Source organism: Formica exsecta, unplaced genomic scaffold (assembly GCF_003651465.1).
Source record: "Formica exsecta isolate Colony F162 unplaced genomic scaffold, ASM365146v1 scaffold76, whole genome shotgun sequence".
NCBI classification, from domain to species: Eukaryota; Metazoa; Arthropoda; class Insecta; order Hymenoptera; family Formicidae; genus Formica; species Formica exsecta.
This window is the reverse complement of record NW_021853527.1, coordinates 89,859-108,355: the sequence shown is the minus strand read 5'-3', so window position 1 is coordinate 108,355 and position 18,497 is coordinate 89,859. Positions and strand designations below refer to the sequence as shown.

Here is an 18,497-nt window from a genome sequence, read left to right as displayed (position 1 = left end):
AAAAATTTATTTGTATATAAAATTTTATTTTCATAAAAAAATTACATTTGGAAAATTAGTAACGTTTTTCTTCTCTATGGATGTTTTAAGAATAATTGTCTCATTTTTATATGTATATCTGTGATTGGTGAATTCGTCTAGAAATATTCTTTCTTTGTCTATCAGAGACAGTATAAAAATAAAAATATAATAATCTATTATACAAAATAAAGTGTCTTATTATAGAAATTATATTTTATAATTAACTTATTTAACTATAAATATGTTTTATTATATTTGAAAATAGAGTGTATCAAACTTATTCTTAATATACGATAGCGTTAAATAATTCATGTTAATGTAACTTACATATCTTCTCCTCTCAGTTGTACCATCAATTAGAGAGCACGCCTTGTATTTATATTTTTGTTACATTGTTATCCAGAATCTCGGCATGAAGACAGTCAATTGTCAATTACCGGGTCAATCGCACGAGGCATCGGTGTCATATAGCATCGCGTCGAAAGTGCGAGAAGTGAAAAAAGTCGAGTTTAAGAATGGTGGTGGTGGTGGCGGTGGTGCGACAGTTATCTTCGTGGTAAATAATATCCCTGACGTGTATTTTTTTAATATGCATCATAACACCTATAAATAAGAGAGAGAGAGGGGGAAGAGAGAGGGAGAAGGTGAAGGGGAGAGGGGGAGGGAGGGGGAGGGAGAGAGAGGGAGAGAAAGAGAGAGATATTACATTTTTTCATGCACTATCATGCAAGTTAATTCTTTAAATGATTGTAGCTAAGAGCCAACGGCGAACTGGAACCTATCTTAATCGCGGGTGGTGGTGGTGGTTTGGGGCTGAATCCTTTCACGGAGGACGGATTACAGCACGGACGTGGTTCTGTTCCCGCAGGTAGACTTCCATCTCCTCCATCCGTAACTTCAAAGGACTTAGGTAAATAGCCATTTTAAAAATGCATAAAATTTCAGAATTTTTTTTTAAAGATTAAAATTTTGAGTAAAAAATACAAACTTGAGTAGAATATCACGGCTTCTAGGCGGATCTGGTGGGAGTTGGGACTGTTTGTGGACTAACGATTCCAATCAACAAAATTCCGCGGGAATGCCATTGATTCGTGGAGGTTTGGGAGGATTTGGTTGCGAATCCGGAGATCAAGGTTACGGTAATGGAGGTTTCGGTGGAGGTGGGGGAGGTTGCAAAACAGGGGGCGGCGGCGGTGGTTATGTTGGTAAATAAGAATTAAATTCCCTGGACAAAGAATCTTAAAAATATTAAAATTATATTTAATATTAATACTAAATTTTTAAAATTAAGATAATTAATATTTAATTTATCCTGATTTTTTTATCCAGATTAAAATTAGAATAGACTGATATTGGAATTGAAAAATTAAATTATCAATTAAAGTAAACGTTGCTGATTTATGTTGTAATTATAATAATTCTCAAAATTAATTGCTAAAAATATAACTTTGCATTTTTAAGGCGGTAATACCGGACACAAGGATCCTGGGAATGGCGAGGGTGGTTACTCGTACGCAAGTCGTAAGCTCACTAACATTTATTTTAAAGCTGCAGCTCATTATGGCTCGGGCGAGATTCTTATCATACCCGCGGTCAGTGGTTGCGGTTGTGATTATCGTTGCGTTGCACTCGATCGGTATATGAATGAGACCAAGTGTCTCTGTCCCCAGGGTTGGTTGCTCAGTAATGATTCCAAATCCTGTATTAGTAAGTATAACAACAATCATATAAGAGACTCATTATGTTCATTACTTCATAAAAAAATGAAAACAAAATGAAAAATTGTTTTGAATTTTAGTGGCCGACGATTCCAAAGATGCACAAAAAACGTACATGATCCCACTTATAGTCGTAATCATTGGCCTATTCGCCATTATCGGAATTTGCCTAATATCCTGTAAGTATGTCTAAAATACATCTTTTATGAATGTATAAATATATAAATATACACATACACATTTTATATTATATATTTAGAATATAGCAACACACATACACACACATATATAACTCGAGAAATTAAATATGATGAGATTAATTTTATATTTTAAGAATTTTGAACTATAATGATTATATACGCGCCATTTAAATATATTATCATTTAAAAAAAAACATCTCTGGCATCGATACAGTGAATAACACAGTCAATGATTGACAAGATTTATGCCTTAAAACATTATATTTTGATAGATGAATGCTTGCAGAATACTTTTCGTGTTTTTTTACAGTTTTTAATGGCTTTGAAAAATCTTCTTTTCAACGGCAGTATTAAATTTCGAAAACATTTCGAAATCAAATCGAAATAGATGAACAAATACCTTGTGCTTGTTCAAAGAACAACAAATTTCCATTGAAACAGAAACAAAGAGTTTTTAAGGACATTAAAGACTTATTTAAAAAATGCCATAATAAACATTCTCTGTAAGCCACGACAGAATTTCCACAAATCGTTTCACTTTACATTTCATTAATCATATTTACTATATCGATACTGGAAAAATGGATAGACTAAAATAATTTTCTAAACAACATTTTATCTTTATATATAATAAAACAACATTTTATTTTTATATAAAATAAGTTTCTCTCTTTATTTAATTATTATATAAATACATTTTCGCCATTTTTTATTTATATAAATTTGTTCCTTATGATATGCTTATTTATATTGCTGCATTTTTTGATAGATAAACGGTACAAAAACCAACAAGAGCTTTTGCATCGCCGTCAAGTGATGTTTGGTAATGGCACAGAGTTAACTGCACTACGTGCGGTATCGGATACAATGATGACCGAATTCAACCCCAACTATGAATTCGCTGGCAATCTATATAGCTTTAAAGATTTACCGCAAATACCCCGCGATAACATTACTTTAGTAAAGTTAGTATGAACATGTTTTAGCCAAGATTAATTGGCATCAATCAGATATATGTATATACCAACTTTAGTAATTTTATAAGTTAAATTTGGTTCTCTCACAATGTTTGTCCTCAAAATTAAGTTTTCTCAGAATATTTTTCGTCCAAATTTAAATAAGAAATGAGATAAAAACTATTTATTTTAATTATGGAATAAAATAAAAACGGTTACATTTTTTAATGCAGACCTCTTGGTCAAGGCGCTTTTGGCGAAGTTTTCCAAGGCGTATACAAATATAGACGCGGCGAGGAACATCCTGTTGCTGTAAAGACGCTGCCATCTTTATCCACAACGCAAGCAGAAGCTGATTTCATGATGGAGGCATTGATAATGAGCAAATTTAATCATCCCAATATAGTACACTTTATCGGTGTTTCTTTTGATAAACATCCAAGATACATTGTTCTCGAGTTATTAGCCGGAGGAGATCTCAAGAATTTCCTACGCGAAGAAAGACCTCGACCAGTAAGTATTAATAACATTATTAACTTGAAAGAGAAAGAGAGAGAGAGAAAGAGAGAGAAACAATACCAAATAAGTAGTGAGTATGCAAATTAAGATAAAGAAAAATATAATTGTAGATGTAATTTCTCACATAGATATTTTTGTATTTTTTTATCTATACTGCGTTCACGGAGAGAACGACCTCGCTTTTCGTCCGTTAATGCAGACCTCTTGGTCAAGGCGCTTTTGGCGAAGTTTTCCAAGGCGTATACAAATATAGACGCGGCGAGGAACATCCTGTTGCTGTAAAGACGCTGCCATCTTTATCCACAACGCAAGCAGAAGCTGATTTCATGATGGAGGCATTGATAATGAGCAAATTTAATCATCCCAATATAGTACACTTTATCGGTGTTTCTTTTGATAAACATCCAAGATACATTGTTCTCGAGTTATTAGCCGGAGGAGATCTCAAGAATTTCCTACGCGAAGAAAGACCTCGACCAGTAAGTATTAATAACATTATTAACTTGAAAGAGAAAGAGAGAGAGAGAAAGAGAGAGAAACAATACCAAATAAGTAGTGAGTATGCAAATTAAGATAAAGAAAAATATAATTGTAGATGTAATTTCTTACATAGATATTTTTGTATTTTTTTATCTATACTGCGTTCACACGCAGTATAGATTCCTGATCATGATTAGAAATTATTAAATCATTTAATTATATATTGTTAACAGTAGTACTATTTTTTATTAATGATATTATTGGTTGTTCACTTATATTGTTATTATATAAATTGAAATTAATTATATTAAAACATATTGCGCATTATATTTATTATATTAGCAAATTTCTCTTTATTCTAAAATATATATAAAACTCAAACAGTACTTAAAATACTTTCAGATAGAGTATATTTTAATTGAGAGTGAATTTTTGGGATAGATACACGTGTGTATATATATATATATATATATATATATATATTCTTGATTTGCAGGATCGACCTACTTCGTTGACGATGCTGGATCTTATCATGTGTGGCTATGATGTCGCGAACGGTTGTAAATATATGGAAGAGGCGCGTTTTATACACCGAGATATTGCCGCTAGGAATTGTTTATTGACTACCAAAGCACCGGGGCGTACCGTTAAGATTGCGGACTTTGGTATGGCCAGAGACATTTATCGAAGTGATTATTATAGGAAAGGTGGCAAAGCGATGCTACCCATAAAGTGGATGCCGCCTGAGAGCTTTTTGGATGGTATATTCACTACGAAAACCGATGTCTGGTGAGATTGTGTTTCGTTACAATTTTATTTTTTGTTCAATTCCAAACAATTTTCGATCTAAAAAAGTGCTTTCCTTTTCTGTTATTTATATTATTGGGGTGATTACGATAACTTTGGCCCCCTATTTGAAAGGTCGTTTCAGAAGACATTTTTGACGAGGAAAACGGGAAAAATAGTAAAAAAAATTTCCGACCAATAGTTTTCGAGATATATCACTTTAAAGTATTGGACATGATAATAAAACTTTATAAAAACGGACCCAACGATGTTGACCTTGACATATGTTATCAAGATCATGATCTTGAGTAACTTTTCCTTATAACTTAATCAGCTGTCTCTTATAATTTTTGAGATATTTAAAGTTAAAGTTTAATTCGAAACGAAAATTTGGTTTGGGTTATATAACGTAACCCAAACCAAATTTTAGTTTTAAATCAGAAATAGGTTTGGGTTAGGTTATATTTTTCGGAAGTGAAGCCCCCCCGTAGAGGGGGCGGAACCCACTGCGTCCACGCATATACTTTACAATGCGAAGCGAGGTCAAGGTCATTGGGTCCGTTTTGTAACGTTTTATTATCATGTCCAATACTTTAAAGTGATATATCTCGAAAACTATTGGTCGGAAATTTTTTTTACTATTTTTCCCGTGTTCCTCGTCAAAAATGTCTTCAAAAACGACCTTTCAAATAGGGGGCCAAAGTTATCGTAATCGTGCCATATTATTCATATTTCTCGCGAGAATTAAAGTTTTACGGCACAAGAGAAATTCTCATCGATTTATATAAGTTATTTGAAATATAGGAAAGACTACATATACAATATATAAATATATATATATAAATATATATATATTACTTAATGAAAAAATACTTTATTATAGTGTTTTGAAAAGCTCTCGAGATAAGCTACAAGAATGTGTAATAAAAAATGGGGGGTTCTATTTAAAATTTTAAAGTTATCTCCCGCCCCTTTTAGAGGGGGAGCGGGGGCAATTTTATGTTTACGTAGTTAGAAAGGCCCCTCGAAAACATGAAACTTTCTCATGAACAATTTTTTCATTAGACAAATATTTTTAGAGTCATTAGCTTGTAACACTTTACGTGAGCCACCCTGTATATGTTATGGCGTCTCTAAGGGCCGTAGCACATAGAAAAACTTAAACAATAAGACTTAAGACTTAAGAATTTCAACCATACGGAATTTTCAGCATAGCTTACGTTTCAATATAGCTGCCTTACTGTTCGACCGTGATTGGTCAATTTGCTTACGTCTTAAGTCTTACTGTTTAAGTTTTTTTATGTGCCACGGCCCTAACTCTCGCCGTCATCTTCAAATCTTAGACCGCAGTCGACGCGATTGACGCGATCGAGCGTTAGACGCAGCGGGCCATGGCCAAGCGTCGAGTGTCGAGCGTCGGACTCAGCATGCCGCGATTCATATTTCCGCGAGCACCGTTAGGAAGTGTATAATGACAGAAACATTTTCGCGATAGAAGAATCCAGTCATTAACGCTATGTAAAGAAGTTGATTTGACATCATAAGAGGGATTCTCAGTTGGGATAAAGTCCAATACATAACCAGCAACAGTTCGATACGAATCGCTTGCTTTTTTGAGATAGAAATATCACTCCTCCGAGACCTTCAAGACCATCCTGATCCTCGAGACCTTTCAGATCCTTGAGATCTTCCAGCATCCACGAGATTTCCCAGATCCTCGAGACCTTCTAGCATCCTTGAGCCATTCCAGTTCTTCGAGATCTTTCAGATCTTTGAGCCCTTCCAGCGTCTACGAGATCTTCCAGATCCTCGAGATTTTCCAGATTTTCCAAATCCTTGAGACTTTCCAGCATCCACGAGATCTTCCAGGTCCTCGAGATATTCCAGATCCTCGAGATCTTCCAGAATTTCAAGAATCTCGAAACCTTCCAGATCCTCTAGATGAAATCTCCAAAAAAGCCGAGATCTTTAAAGAACAAAGATCCTTGAATAATATCAGTTCAGCGAACGATCCAGTGGAGATTTATCCCTTGGGAATCCGACTTTATCCGGAAAACAGGAATACTTTCTCCAATTAAAACCCCAGAACAATCTCCTCCTCCAATTCCGAGAGTACTCCATACGCTCTTCAGGACTCGGACATCAAAGCAAGCTGATAAAGTAACTCAAACTGACTTAAAAATATTGGAACCTGTTAAGTTTATGAAAATCCAATCAAGTATTTCATATAAAGAAAAATCTTCTTTATAAATATGTTAAAATTCATTAAATAAATGACTTATTAATTTAAAGACCAACTTGTGAAATATCAATAAAACTTCTACATATGTATATATACATATATACATACTTGCGCGCATATTAATTGTGCATTTAATAGAAAGTAAAGCACACAATATATAATTGATTTCTATCTAGGGCTTTTGGTGTGCTCCTATGGGAGATTATGTCGTTTGGATATATGCCCTACACCGGATGTGCAAATCGCGAAGTTATGTCAATGGTGACGTCCGGTGGCCGTCTAGAAAAACCTGCAGGATGCCCAGATCCTATATACGGGATTATGACGCGATGCTGGCATCCACAGCCCGATGACAGGCCAAGTTTTTCCACTATCGCCGAAAGAATCGGTTATTGTTTGCAGGTGAGAATGCAATTAAAAATCTATTTTTTTTCTTTTAAATAAACCTAGTCTTATTATTTAATCTGCATAAACTGCATAAAACGTGATCTTTCATTTTACAAAGGATCCAGATGTCATAAATCATCCCACGCCTAATTTTGACATATTGCCGATCTGCGATCGTGAAATAACAATCATGAGACCGGATCCGGAGGCAGAATGCATTAATGTACAGTCTGATGTAGGTATAATTGTAAAATATATCTTGTTTTACCTGACACACACACATGTAAAAAAAAAAGCTTTAAACTTGTCTAACAGCTGGATGGATACGTCAAGCCGTACGTGGCACCGCTTATAATTCCGAGAATGAAAAATTGAATAAAAATTGCAAATCACACGGAATTTTTGCAAGACCGGCAGAATATCGGCAAGGAACATACAATGCGTACGACTCTAGCACGGATACTTTCGAGCAAACTTACAGTGACAACAATCATGATGACGATCGTGATGACGAGATGGTGGGAAATTGCAAGGTGCATATTTGAAAAATTTATAGTTGCTTTAATTGTATTTAATTATTCTCATTAGATATTTTTTAAATTATCATTTAATATAAGTTTTATTCATTATAAGCAGTTATTTCTTGTATTTAAATGAATAATAGTAATATCTATTACAAGTTCAAGTGTAAAGAGAGAATATGTCTGACAAATACAAAATTACGCTAGTTTTAGTATCAATGTTTTAATACGAGTTTTATTGGTACTAGAACAACACAGGCGCGCGCCACGCGCGCGCTTTTTTTTACGAACATTTTCCAATCTTTTTAACTTTTCTTTCCATAATTTTAACTTTTTCTTTCACAAACTGTCAAACTGTCAAAATTCGCATGATTTGACAGTCGCAAATAACACGAGTGAAGCAAGTCGCAGCGCACAAATGAGACAGCCAATCAGCATAACGGAAAAAAGGCTTCAACGCTTCGATATATTCGAGTTCGAGGTTTCACGCCTTTTTTGTACTGCGTTCACGGAAAGAACGACCTCGCTTCGAAAGAAATGTCATAATATTGAAAGCTTGAGTTGTTTTCTGTTAATCGATTTTTATTACTCTTTTTAATTAAATCGCGATATATCTATGATATTTATTTTCTCTTTTTGCAATCTAAAAATTACACTGTTCAACACCAAATTTGCCTTAAGTTTTATCAAGTCATTTTTGATATTTTTTAGCGCTGATTACGAATCTGGCTGTAAAAATGGCATATTACGTCAAGTTTTTGAGAAAACTTCAGTCAAAGTTGCTAAAATAGGAGTTTTTTATACTTTTGCGTGAATTGTATCTTCCGATGGGGACGTGCTACAGACGACAGCGACAGTTCAACAAAATAAAGCTCAAGACTCATACTTTATGATAAAAACGCCAGAAGTCCCAGGCAGGAAAGATTCTCCTGAAAAAAAATGGTCGAAACATAAGAAATATCTATTGCAATGTTTTCCAGTCGTACGTCTTCAATTGTACGTTACTAAATTTTTTTTTAGTGACAAAAGTAACAAAAAACTACTCTAATTTTTTTCTTAACTGATAGCGACCACAAAAATCTACACATAGTCATGATTTGAATAATTTTTCAAAAATTTGATCCGCCATTTTGGATCTTCCATTTATAATTTTAAAATTTTAACACGTAATTCATGATGAGTGATCAGGCATATGTATACATACCGACTTTCATAATTAGAATGATTTTAAAATATTTTAGTAACGGACAATCGGAGACGTATGACTGGGGGACACTGCATAGATGTTTCTTATGTTTCGACCACTTTTTTTCAGGAAAACCTTCCCTGCCTGGGACTTCTGACATTTTTATCATAAAGTATAAGTCTTGAGCTTTATTTTGAGCTGTCGCTGCCGTCTGTAGCACGTCTCCTTTGGAAGATATAACTCACGCCAAAGTATCAAAAACGCCTATTTTAGCAACTTTGACTGAGATTTTCTCAAAAACTTGACGTGATATTTTTACAGCCAGATTTGTAATCAGCGCTAAAAAATCTACCAAAAATAACTTGGTAGAACTTAAGGCAAAAAAAAAGTTCTTATTTTGTCGACCAGGGTTATTAATAAGATTTAATACTATTATAAATAAATAGAGTCCCCTCTATTGGCTAGCCGGATCTGGAAGCTGCAAGACCAATTGTGGCAGCGTGGAGGGGGCAAAATAGGCGGTCGGTCGGGGGGGATCTGACCGAACCGGACGAAAAGCGAGGTCGTTCTTTCCGTGAACGCAGTATAGAAAGATATATATATATATTAAAAGTAGTAGGGTTCAAAGTGGGGCACTTGATGGTGACCTTGACCTTGACCTAGGGGTCAAAGGACGACGCACGATTCATATGAAAAAAACGTTTTCGGTCAATTTGCTTGAATTTGTGATATATTATAGTTCTTGTGTCCCTGATCAAAAATGTCAAGTTACAGAAACTTTCCATGTCCAGTTTCTGAATTATACGGGTATACAAGAAGTATCAGAATCTTTTAATATTTCGAAAAATACGCATTTTAAAACAAAATGTTCCATATAAAAGTTGTAGGATTTTATGTGATGCATTACACAGCAATATTATTATGACCTTGAATAGCGTTGTGAAAATCACGTAAAGATCATCTTGACGTTTTTTAACGGAAACCTCTATTTTTTATTGCATATTCTTGTAGCTTATCTTGAGAGCTTTTCAAAACACTATAATAAAGTATTTTTCATTAAGTATTTTCTGGGTTATTTTATATTTTAATCTGACATATTTTGATATAAAAAATAAAATATCTCGTAAAATATTTAGTTTTCGATAATCTTACCGTAATATTTTTATGTATAGAGTAATGAGACGAATCAATTGGTATAAAGAAAATAATGGTTTTTAAGAAAAAGGATGTACTTATTTACAATGTATTTTTTTAACAATTTTTTTTTCTTTATACTAATTGATTTGTCTCATTATTTTGTACATAAAAGTATTACGGTAAGATTATCGAAAACTAAATATTTTACGAGATATTTTATTTTTTATATCAAGATATGTCAGATTAAGATATAAAATAACTCGAAAAATACTTAATGAAAAATACTTTGTTATAGTGTTTTGAAAAGCTCTCGAGATAAGCTACAAAAATATGCATCGAAATATAGGAGTTCCCATTTAAAAATTCGAAGTTGACCTTGAAATGACCCCTAAATTTGACCCTAAGGTCAAGGTCAAGATCACCATCAAGTGTTCCACTTTGAACCTTACTACTTTTGTATTTAACATTTTTTTCTATATCTCACTTCTTCCGAGATATTGGAGGAGTCTGAGACTTTTTCTCCACTCTGTATACGCAGGGTGTTCCCGGGTTAAATGGTCAAACTTGAAATATGAATTTAGGACCTTAAAACAAGAAAAAATTTTCCTCTGGAAGTATGCTGGCAAACGCTTCGTTCAAGAGATATTGACTTCTAAAGCTATGAACTATAGGAACAAATTAATTTCGAAATGTTTCTTTTTATGTTTCTTTTTTGCGTTCCTATAGTTCATAACTTCAGAAGTCAATATCTCTTGAACGAAGCGTTTGCGAGCATACTTCCAGAGGAAAATTTTTTCTTGTTTTAAGGTCCTAAATTCATATTTCAAGTTTGGCTATTTAACCCGGGAACACCCTATATAATAAAAGAGGTAACAAATGTCTTATTACGTTTAAAAATTATTGAAATTTATTGTTATACTTGCTTTATCTTTTCTTTCTTTTTTAAAGATTATATCGGAAAAGTCTTTTTCTTTCTGTCAATTTGTCTAAAATTTGTCATTTTCTTTTATTACAAACAAAACTGTTATTTGCATTAACACTATGACTAGGCTCTTTCTCATGTAACAATCTATATTATCATTATAATATAGCTATCATTGAATTGTCGCATGCATTTATGGACATATTAATTGTCTCGAATATATTGCCGACATGTATATTTGCTCATGTCTGCTATATCATTATGCTAATATTATAAAACAAACGATCCGCAGGACAAGATCGCCCGTACGAATCAGCGAGATAACAAGATAATACATCGAACCAATAACATCGAAGACCGCGATAACGCAGATAACGGTAATAACCGTCCAGAGGAAGAAAGTCATTTGACTGCCAATATCGATAGCGCGATAACGGATCGCAGAAATGGCAATGAGAGTACAACGACCACAGATACCAATTCCGACTCTTTGATAGTGCAATCCTCGGACACCCCGCTCGACACGACAACCACCAACTCTTCGCCCAATACACGCACTTGCTCACCGAGTCGTACCACTGGCCTTACCGTCAACAATGTCAACGGTATAGTGAAAAAGAATACCCTAAAGGCGACATTGAGTTTGGATCCAAGTGCCCTTTGCAGAGGCACGATCCCTTATGAGAAAATTACAACGCGAACGCAACGTTCGAGCACACCGGGCAGTATGGAGTTAAGGAAGGTAATTTGACCTCCAACCTATATTCGACGTCCTGCAAAGTTTCCATCTGATCATGGTCCCTGATCTCAAGAAATGCTTTTAAAACCCAGCACGCACAAAACATATACACACAAATATAATCCAAAGGGAAATGTTTCTTTGGAAACATCTAATAGTAAATAGTGAAAGACGTGTAATTAACATAATATAGTATTCTACAGGATGATTCAAAAAATTAGTGATAAACTTCAGGAGCGTATAGAGGATCGGAATATAGCAACTTTTGAATAGAAATCCATATTCTCCGAAGTAATCTTGAGTCGGTACAAGCCTAACTTGACGCCTCTTGATTATTTTTTGGGGGGACATATCAAAAGCCTCGTTTACAGGATACCAGCCTCATCTGGTCGACCCAGAAACACTTGTAGCCAGAATACTTGCAGCATCTGACGTGATTCGAGAGATGCCTAGAGGATTTGAGAGAGTGCACAAAGTTTCATTCGACGATACAATGCTTGTATTGAATGTGATGATCACCATTTCGAACACCTTTTTTGTAATATTGTACAGTATTATTGTACTCATGTAACTTTTGCTTTATTATTAAATATTTTGTAAAAATTAAGATTATTTCTCTCATTGGTATATTGTCCACAATGTAGTTCCTTATATTCAAAGGCTTGTACCGACTTAAGATTACTTCGAAGAATATGGGATCCTATTCAACAGTTGCTACATTCCAATTCCTTTAGACGCTCCCAAAGTTTGTCAATAATCTTTTGAATCATCCTGTAGATATTTTTGGCACTCGCATTTTCAGCAAATGTAAACTCCTTGATTGCAATTTACTAATACATTTTTCAAAGATTATATAAACATTTTTTAGAAGGATTTTTTTTTCTACGTATTCTACGGAATACGTAGAAGAAAATTTTTAGTTTTTATATTATTACACTCCATAATGTAAATTCAGTCACGTAATGTAGTGTAAATTCAATCTAAACAAAATATTTATCGCGGCTATAGATTTTCGCATTACATTTTCGATATAATTTTTCATTAATTTTCTCTCTTATCTATTTTACATCATCCTCGCTTTTGCAATGAAGGATTCCCTGGGTCACGAACTACCGAGGGAAGAGGAGTGCTCCTGCTGAGATTTATCCGAGGGGGGTTGACGAGGCTGCTCGAAGGCCGCGATCGCGGCCGCTCATCGGTTGAAAAATCAACTGCAAAGATCGGCCACAACGACTGCGGTTACGATGGACACGCAGCTCGTAGAACTCTCCTCGCCTACATGGGCTTGCGACAATGAATATTCGCGTCGTTTCTATTCCGAGGAGACCCTCTTGTGAATAGAAACCACGAGGAGTTGACGCTTCATCAACTGAAGCTAGTTTACATAAGTAAGACGTTATTGTAAGTCGGCAGGGGAGATTGTTAAAGGAATGTAATTAGATCAGACGTATGCATGTACAGACAAGAGGAACAAAAGAGATATCAAATACGTATAAAATAACGTATTCAAGCCACTTAAGATGAGTTAACTCATCGCCAGCAAATAAAATTTTAATACCGTGATGATAAGGTCAGACGGGAATTTTTATGTATAAATTTATTGGAAAGTTATTCATTAGGAAGATGTTTGAAGACGAATTAATCGGAGTGATTTAATCTTATAACATCAGTTTTTTAAAAAAGTCAAAATTTATTTAAGATTTTTGAAAAACAAAATAAAATTCATTTTTTCTCAAATTTAAACATCTTCGATTTTCTTTGACAAAATCTTAAAAAAGTAGAAATCTTCCCCTTTAAAACGAGCCCAGGATCAACATGGGCAGACTTTTAATTTTCAAGATATAATCCGTTTTAGGACGAAGCGTGTCACTCACGATGCAGCTCGGGCGCTGTTGCACAGACAGATGATCTGTTCAGTCCTATTGCTTGTGGCCAGGCGTGGTGACCTCTCTCATATATTAAATATATAAAATACTGCTAAATACAAATAGAGAAGGAAATATAATTTTATCGACGTTGTCTCTGATCGATGCAATCTGAAGAATCTAAAATACAAATTTTATAGCTCTAACCAGTTTTCTAGATATAGTTTCTCGATCATTCTACGACACACACAAACTAAGTTTCTATATAAATAAATAAATAAATAAATAAATAAAAAATGAATTTATACCAAAATATAATGCCCGGGGAATTTACATTGTGATTTTGAGTCATTGTCATCGTTTAGTTATATATCTTGTTTACAAAAATATAATTTATACGCAATATTTCAGTTAACAACATATATGTTGTGTGATACAGAAGAGATACATCTCACGTTCTTCATTTTTTTCTCTTTCTTTCTTTTACTCTGATATTTTTGTTTAACTAAAATATTGCATAGCATGGGCTCGGGAAGATTTCTACTTTTTTTCAGGATTTAAAAAAAAAATCGAAGATGTCCAAATTTGAGAAAAAATGATTTTTATTTTGTTCTTTGAAAATCTTAAATAAATTTTGACTTTTTTAAAAAACTGGTTTTATAAGATAAAAAGACCTTTCAAAACCACTACTTGTTTTTTAAAATCGGAGTAGTCTACTGGAACTTATCGGCATTTGAAGTTGGACGCGACGGCCCAAATGATAAAAATTCAAGCTCCTGTTAATAGAGAGCCCGTTGGTCGCGGGCCAAAAGATTTGGGCAACGACTTAACTTTTGATAGGACTACAATTTGTTCAAATTTTAACATAATCCTTGAAGATTTGGGTGGATCACTTCATAAATAATGCCCCATATATGTACAATACGAAATACAAATTATATTGTTGATATTATTATTAGCTATATCTTATTATTTTCTATGTTTTTTATCATTTATTGTATGGTTACTGGCGCATTTTTACGAAAGCTTTATCATGTATATCTCTAGCATCGCATGCGGTCATTGTCATCGTTTAGTTATATATCTTGTTTACAAAAATATAATTTATACGCAATATTTCAGTTAACAACATATATGTTGTGTGATACAGAAGAGATACATCTCACGTTCTTCATTTTTTTCTCTTTCTTTCTTTTACTCTGATATTTTTGTTTAACTAAAATATTGCATAGCATGGGCTCGGGAAGATTTCTACTTTTTTTCAGGATTTAAAAAAAAAATCGAAGATGTCCAAATTTGAGAAAAAATGATTTTTATTTTGTTCTTTGAAAATCTTAAATAAATTTTGACTTTTTTAAAAAACTGGTTTTATAAGATAAAAAGACCTTTCAAAACCACTACTTGTTTTTTAAAATCGGAGTAGTCTACTGGAACTTATCGGCATTTGAAGTTGGACGCGACGGCCCAAATGATAAAAATTCAAGCTCCTGTTAATAGAGAGCCCGTTGGTCGCGGGCCAAAAGATTTGGGCAACGACTTAACTTTTGATAGGACTACAATTTGTTCAAATTTTAGCATAATCCTTGAAGATTTGGGTGGATCACTTCATAAATAATGCCCCATATATGTACAATACGAAATACAAATTATATTGTTGATATTATTATTAGCTATATCTTATTATTTTCTATGTTTTTTATCATTTATTGTATGGTTACTGGCGCATTTTCAAGAAAGCTTTATCATGTATATCTCTAGCATCGCGTGCAATGACATTGTTACATTTGGAAAGTGTTGGAGTTTTCTCAATAATGGTCCCGGCGACGGCTATATATATATATATTCTCCTCCACACGCAAATACGAAGTGTAGATAAGCGCAGTGTCGACAAGTATGCATACGCGAATACACAGCAAAGGAAAGAGGCTGCACAGTTAGACAAGTCGATTTGCAGTGGTCGTTTGACACAATTCGCGTTTAATTTCTTGTATTTGCATATATTCCGTCATCATAAAACGTCGCGTCTCCGATTATTCTTGATCAAGATTATTACCACTCACGCATGACAATGTCGAATTATACGTATTATTATGTAAAAACCATCATCGAGGACGGCCAACCACCGAAAACCTATAAATTCGCGAAAGGGTAAGTTTTGTTGCGTGCAAGTGTCAATCTAAACGTTTTGATCTCTACGTAATGTGTTTTATACTTAATGGCAAAAAGAGATTGAGTCGTGTACAGGATATTTATAATAATATTTACAAGCGTAACTATTTATCATATCCAAAATTTATTTCGTTTCTAAAAAATTCGCTTTCTCGTGAAAAAAATTTAAGATTTAAAAAAGACCGAATATTATATTTCTAGGAATTAATTTCCCTGAAAAGAGTGAAATTTTGTATAAATGTAAATTCAATTTTTTTCCATTTCATCTCTACTCAGGATTAATTTTAATATAATTAAATTTAATATAACAAAGTAAGTTGTGGGATAGGCAAAAGAATAAAAACAGAATAATTTTTTGCTTGTTAGATATCCCGTACAAGCGACGAAAGATGCGTGGTCAACGTTAGGTCGCTATAATCTTTTATCGCGTTTATTACGAGGAGGACTCTCCGGCTCCGGTGATGTATATCATCCTGCCAATACTACTTTCAAGGTTCGTTAATATCACGCACTGTCATTTCTGCTATTTATTGTTGCTTGTTCATTCTTGGAATTTCTGCGACATATATTTGTCATATTTGCGGTAAAACTAAATTTTTATGCGTAATTTGTAGCTGATGGTCCAATAAATTTCGCATACGACAAAAACAACGACATTTTTATGAGATAAATAAATGTACTTGGACTTCTTCTTCGCAAAGTAGACGAATTACGATCGTGTCCAACTCATGCAGCCATATTAAACTCACTCCCCCTTCTTCACAATCACACATTACATTTGCCCTAAATTAGAAACTAATAATTCTGATCTAATCGTAAGCATGGTTTTCCGTTTTATCTTGTGTAATAAACAACTAATTTTACTTTATCAAATTTATCCTTGAAAAAAAAGGATTATGCATGTGCAATATATTTCTCATACACAGTGTCCAGAACGAATGTTAGTAGTCACTGTAATCTTAAGCGGGATATTAATTTAGAATTAATATTCCAGTCCGCAATCCCAATTAACCCAGAGTACAATCTCCAGCCAAGATCGAGACCGAGACCGAGACCGAGATATAGCGTGGCGTATAATCCGAAACGAGATATATCCAGAGATATATCTAGGTATACCGGCTCAAAATACCTTTTCTCTTTTGGCTCTTTTTATTTTCTAGCTCATTGAATACGGTGGATGTTTCACGCTAGTCGGACGCGGTCGACGAAGCAACGCGACATGTGCGACGACTAACATAAGACTCATCGCATTCTCCCAATCGCGGATCTTCCTTTCTGTGGGGAACATTTTCTCGGCATATCCCTGGCTTACCGCCAGATTTACTTTTAAACATAAGACAAACCCTCTTGTATATATGATGCGCATATCTTCGCGATATATTTTTAGGCCCGCACGGTTTTGCTCTCGCACACCCATGCCTCTGCAACGTTTGCACAATTTTGTATCTGTCTTGAAATTTCTTTCATATCTTGATTCCCCTCTAAAAGGTCGCTTTGTGAAACCCTCTTTGTAAAGTTGGCAATTTACTTCTTTTATAAGAGAGAGAGCAGCATATTTCAAAATTAATAAATTCAATAATAATTCATTCATTCATTTGAATTTTGAAGTTATAACAATTTTCATTGCATATTTTTATCCAAAGTTTACATTTGAAATCTATATACTTAAAGCTCGTTTTATTAATTTAATTACCTTTTGTTAAATTTTAAATTTTTTATTAAGACGTCATATCTTAAAGATCAGAAGTAAACTGTATCGAAAACATTTTTTTAATGACTTTATAATGGAATAATATAATTAAATTTATATATATACATATACAGGGTGTCCTAGATCACCAGTACACCCCTTTCTTTCAAAAACTAAGCATTTTAGAGAAACGCGTTTTGAACAAAAATTGTATGGTTTTGAGGGGAACATAAGATGGTGTCATTAGTTTGACCTTGGATGGCATCGTTAAGGTCAAGGCAAGGACACCTTTAATTTCTTAAATGGAATCCCCTTTTTTTATTGCATATTCTTGTAGTTTATCTCGAGAGAGTTTCCAAAAACAGTAAAAAAAGGTTTCAGTTCGAATATATTATCTATAATTCCGTTTCACCTGATCATCTCGAAAGTTCGAATGTTAATCGCTCCTAAGTATAACAAACTATAAATGTTGTACGTAAAATATTTAATTTTTTCTTAAATATATATATATAAGAATTTAAATGATTGATTAATTATTATATTTAAATAGAAATATAAACTTAATATTTTCACACATTTAAGAAATGAAGTTTATTTTTGTTTTGATCGCGCAGAGAAATTTTGTGGAAATTAACTTATTTCGACCGAAACGTTCGCGTGCGTTAATTATTATTATTATTAGACATTTTATTGCGCTTTTCACACCGTACTGGCTCATATTGCCTGGTTTTCCTTATATTTATTATATTTATTAGAGCCTTTTGTAAGTTTTATTTGATTTATTTATTTACTTTATCTGTCAGCAATAACAGATGACAGATCAGTACGTGTGATCAAACAAAAAATTATCCTTCATTTATATATATAAAAAAAAGATTATTATTATATCGTATATGACAGAGCGATGGAAAACCGGTCTGTGCGGATTGGACTTTCTTTTTCGGTGATGTTGATGGGAA

General features: G+C 33.7%; 1 pseudogene; it reads left to right on the top strand.

Moving 5' to 3' along the window:
• The first annotated feature begins 365 nt into the window (after window positions 1-365).
• Window positions 366-13,459, top strand: LOC115243924 (annotated as a pseudogene).
• The last annotated feature ends 5,038 nt before the right edge of the window (window positions 13,460-18,497 follow it).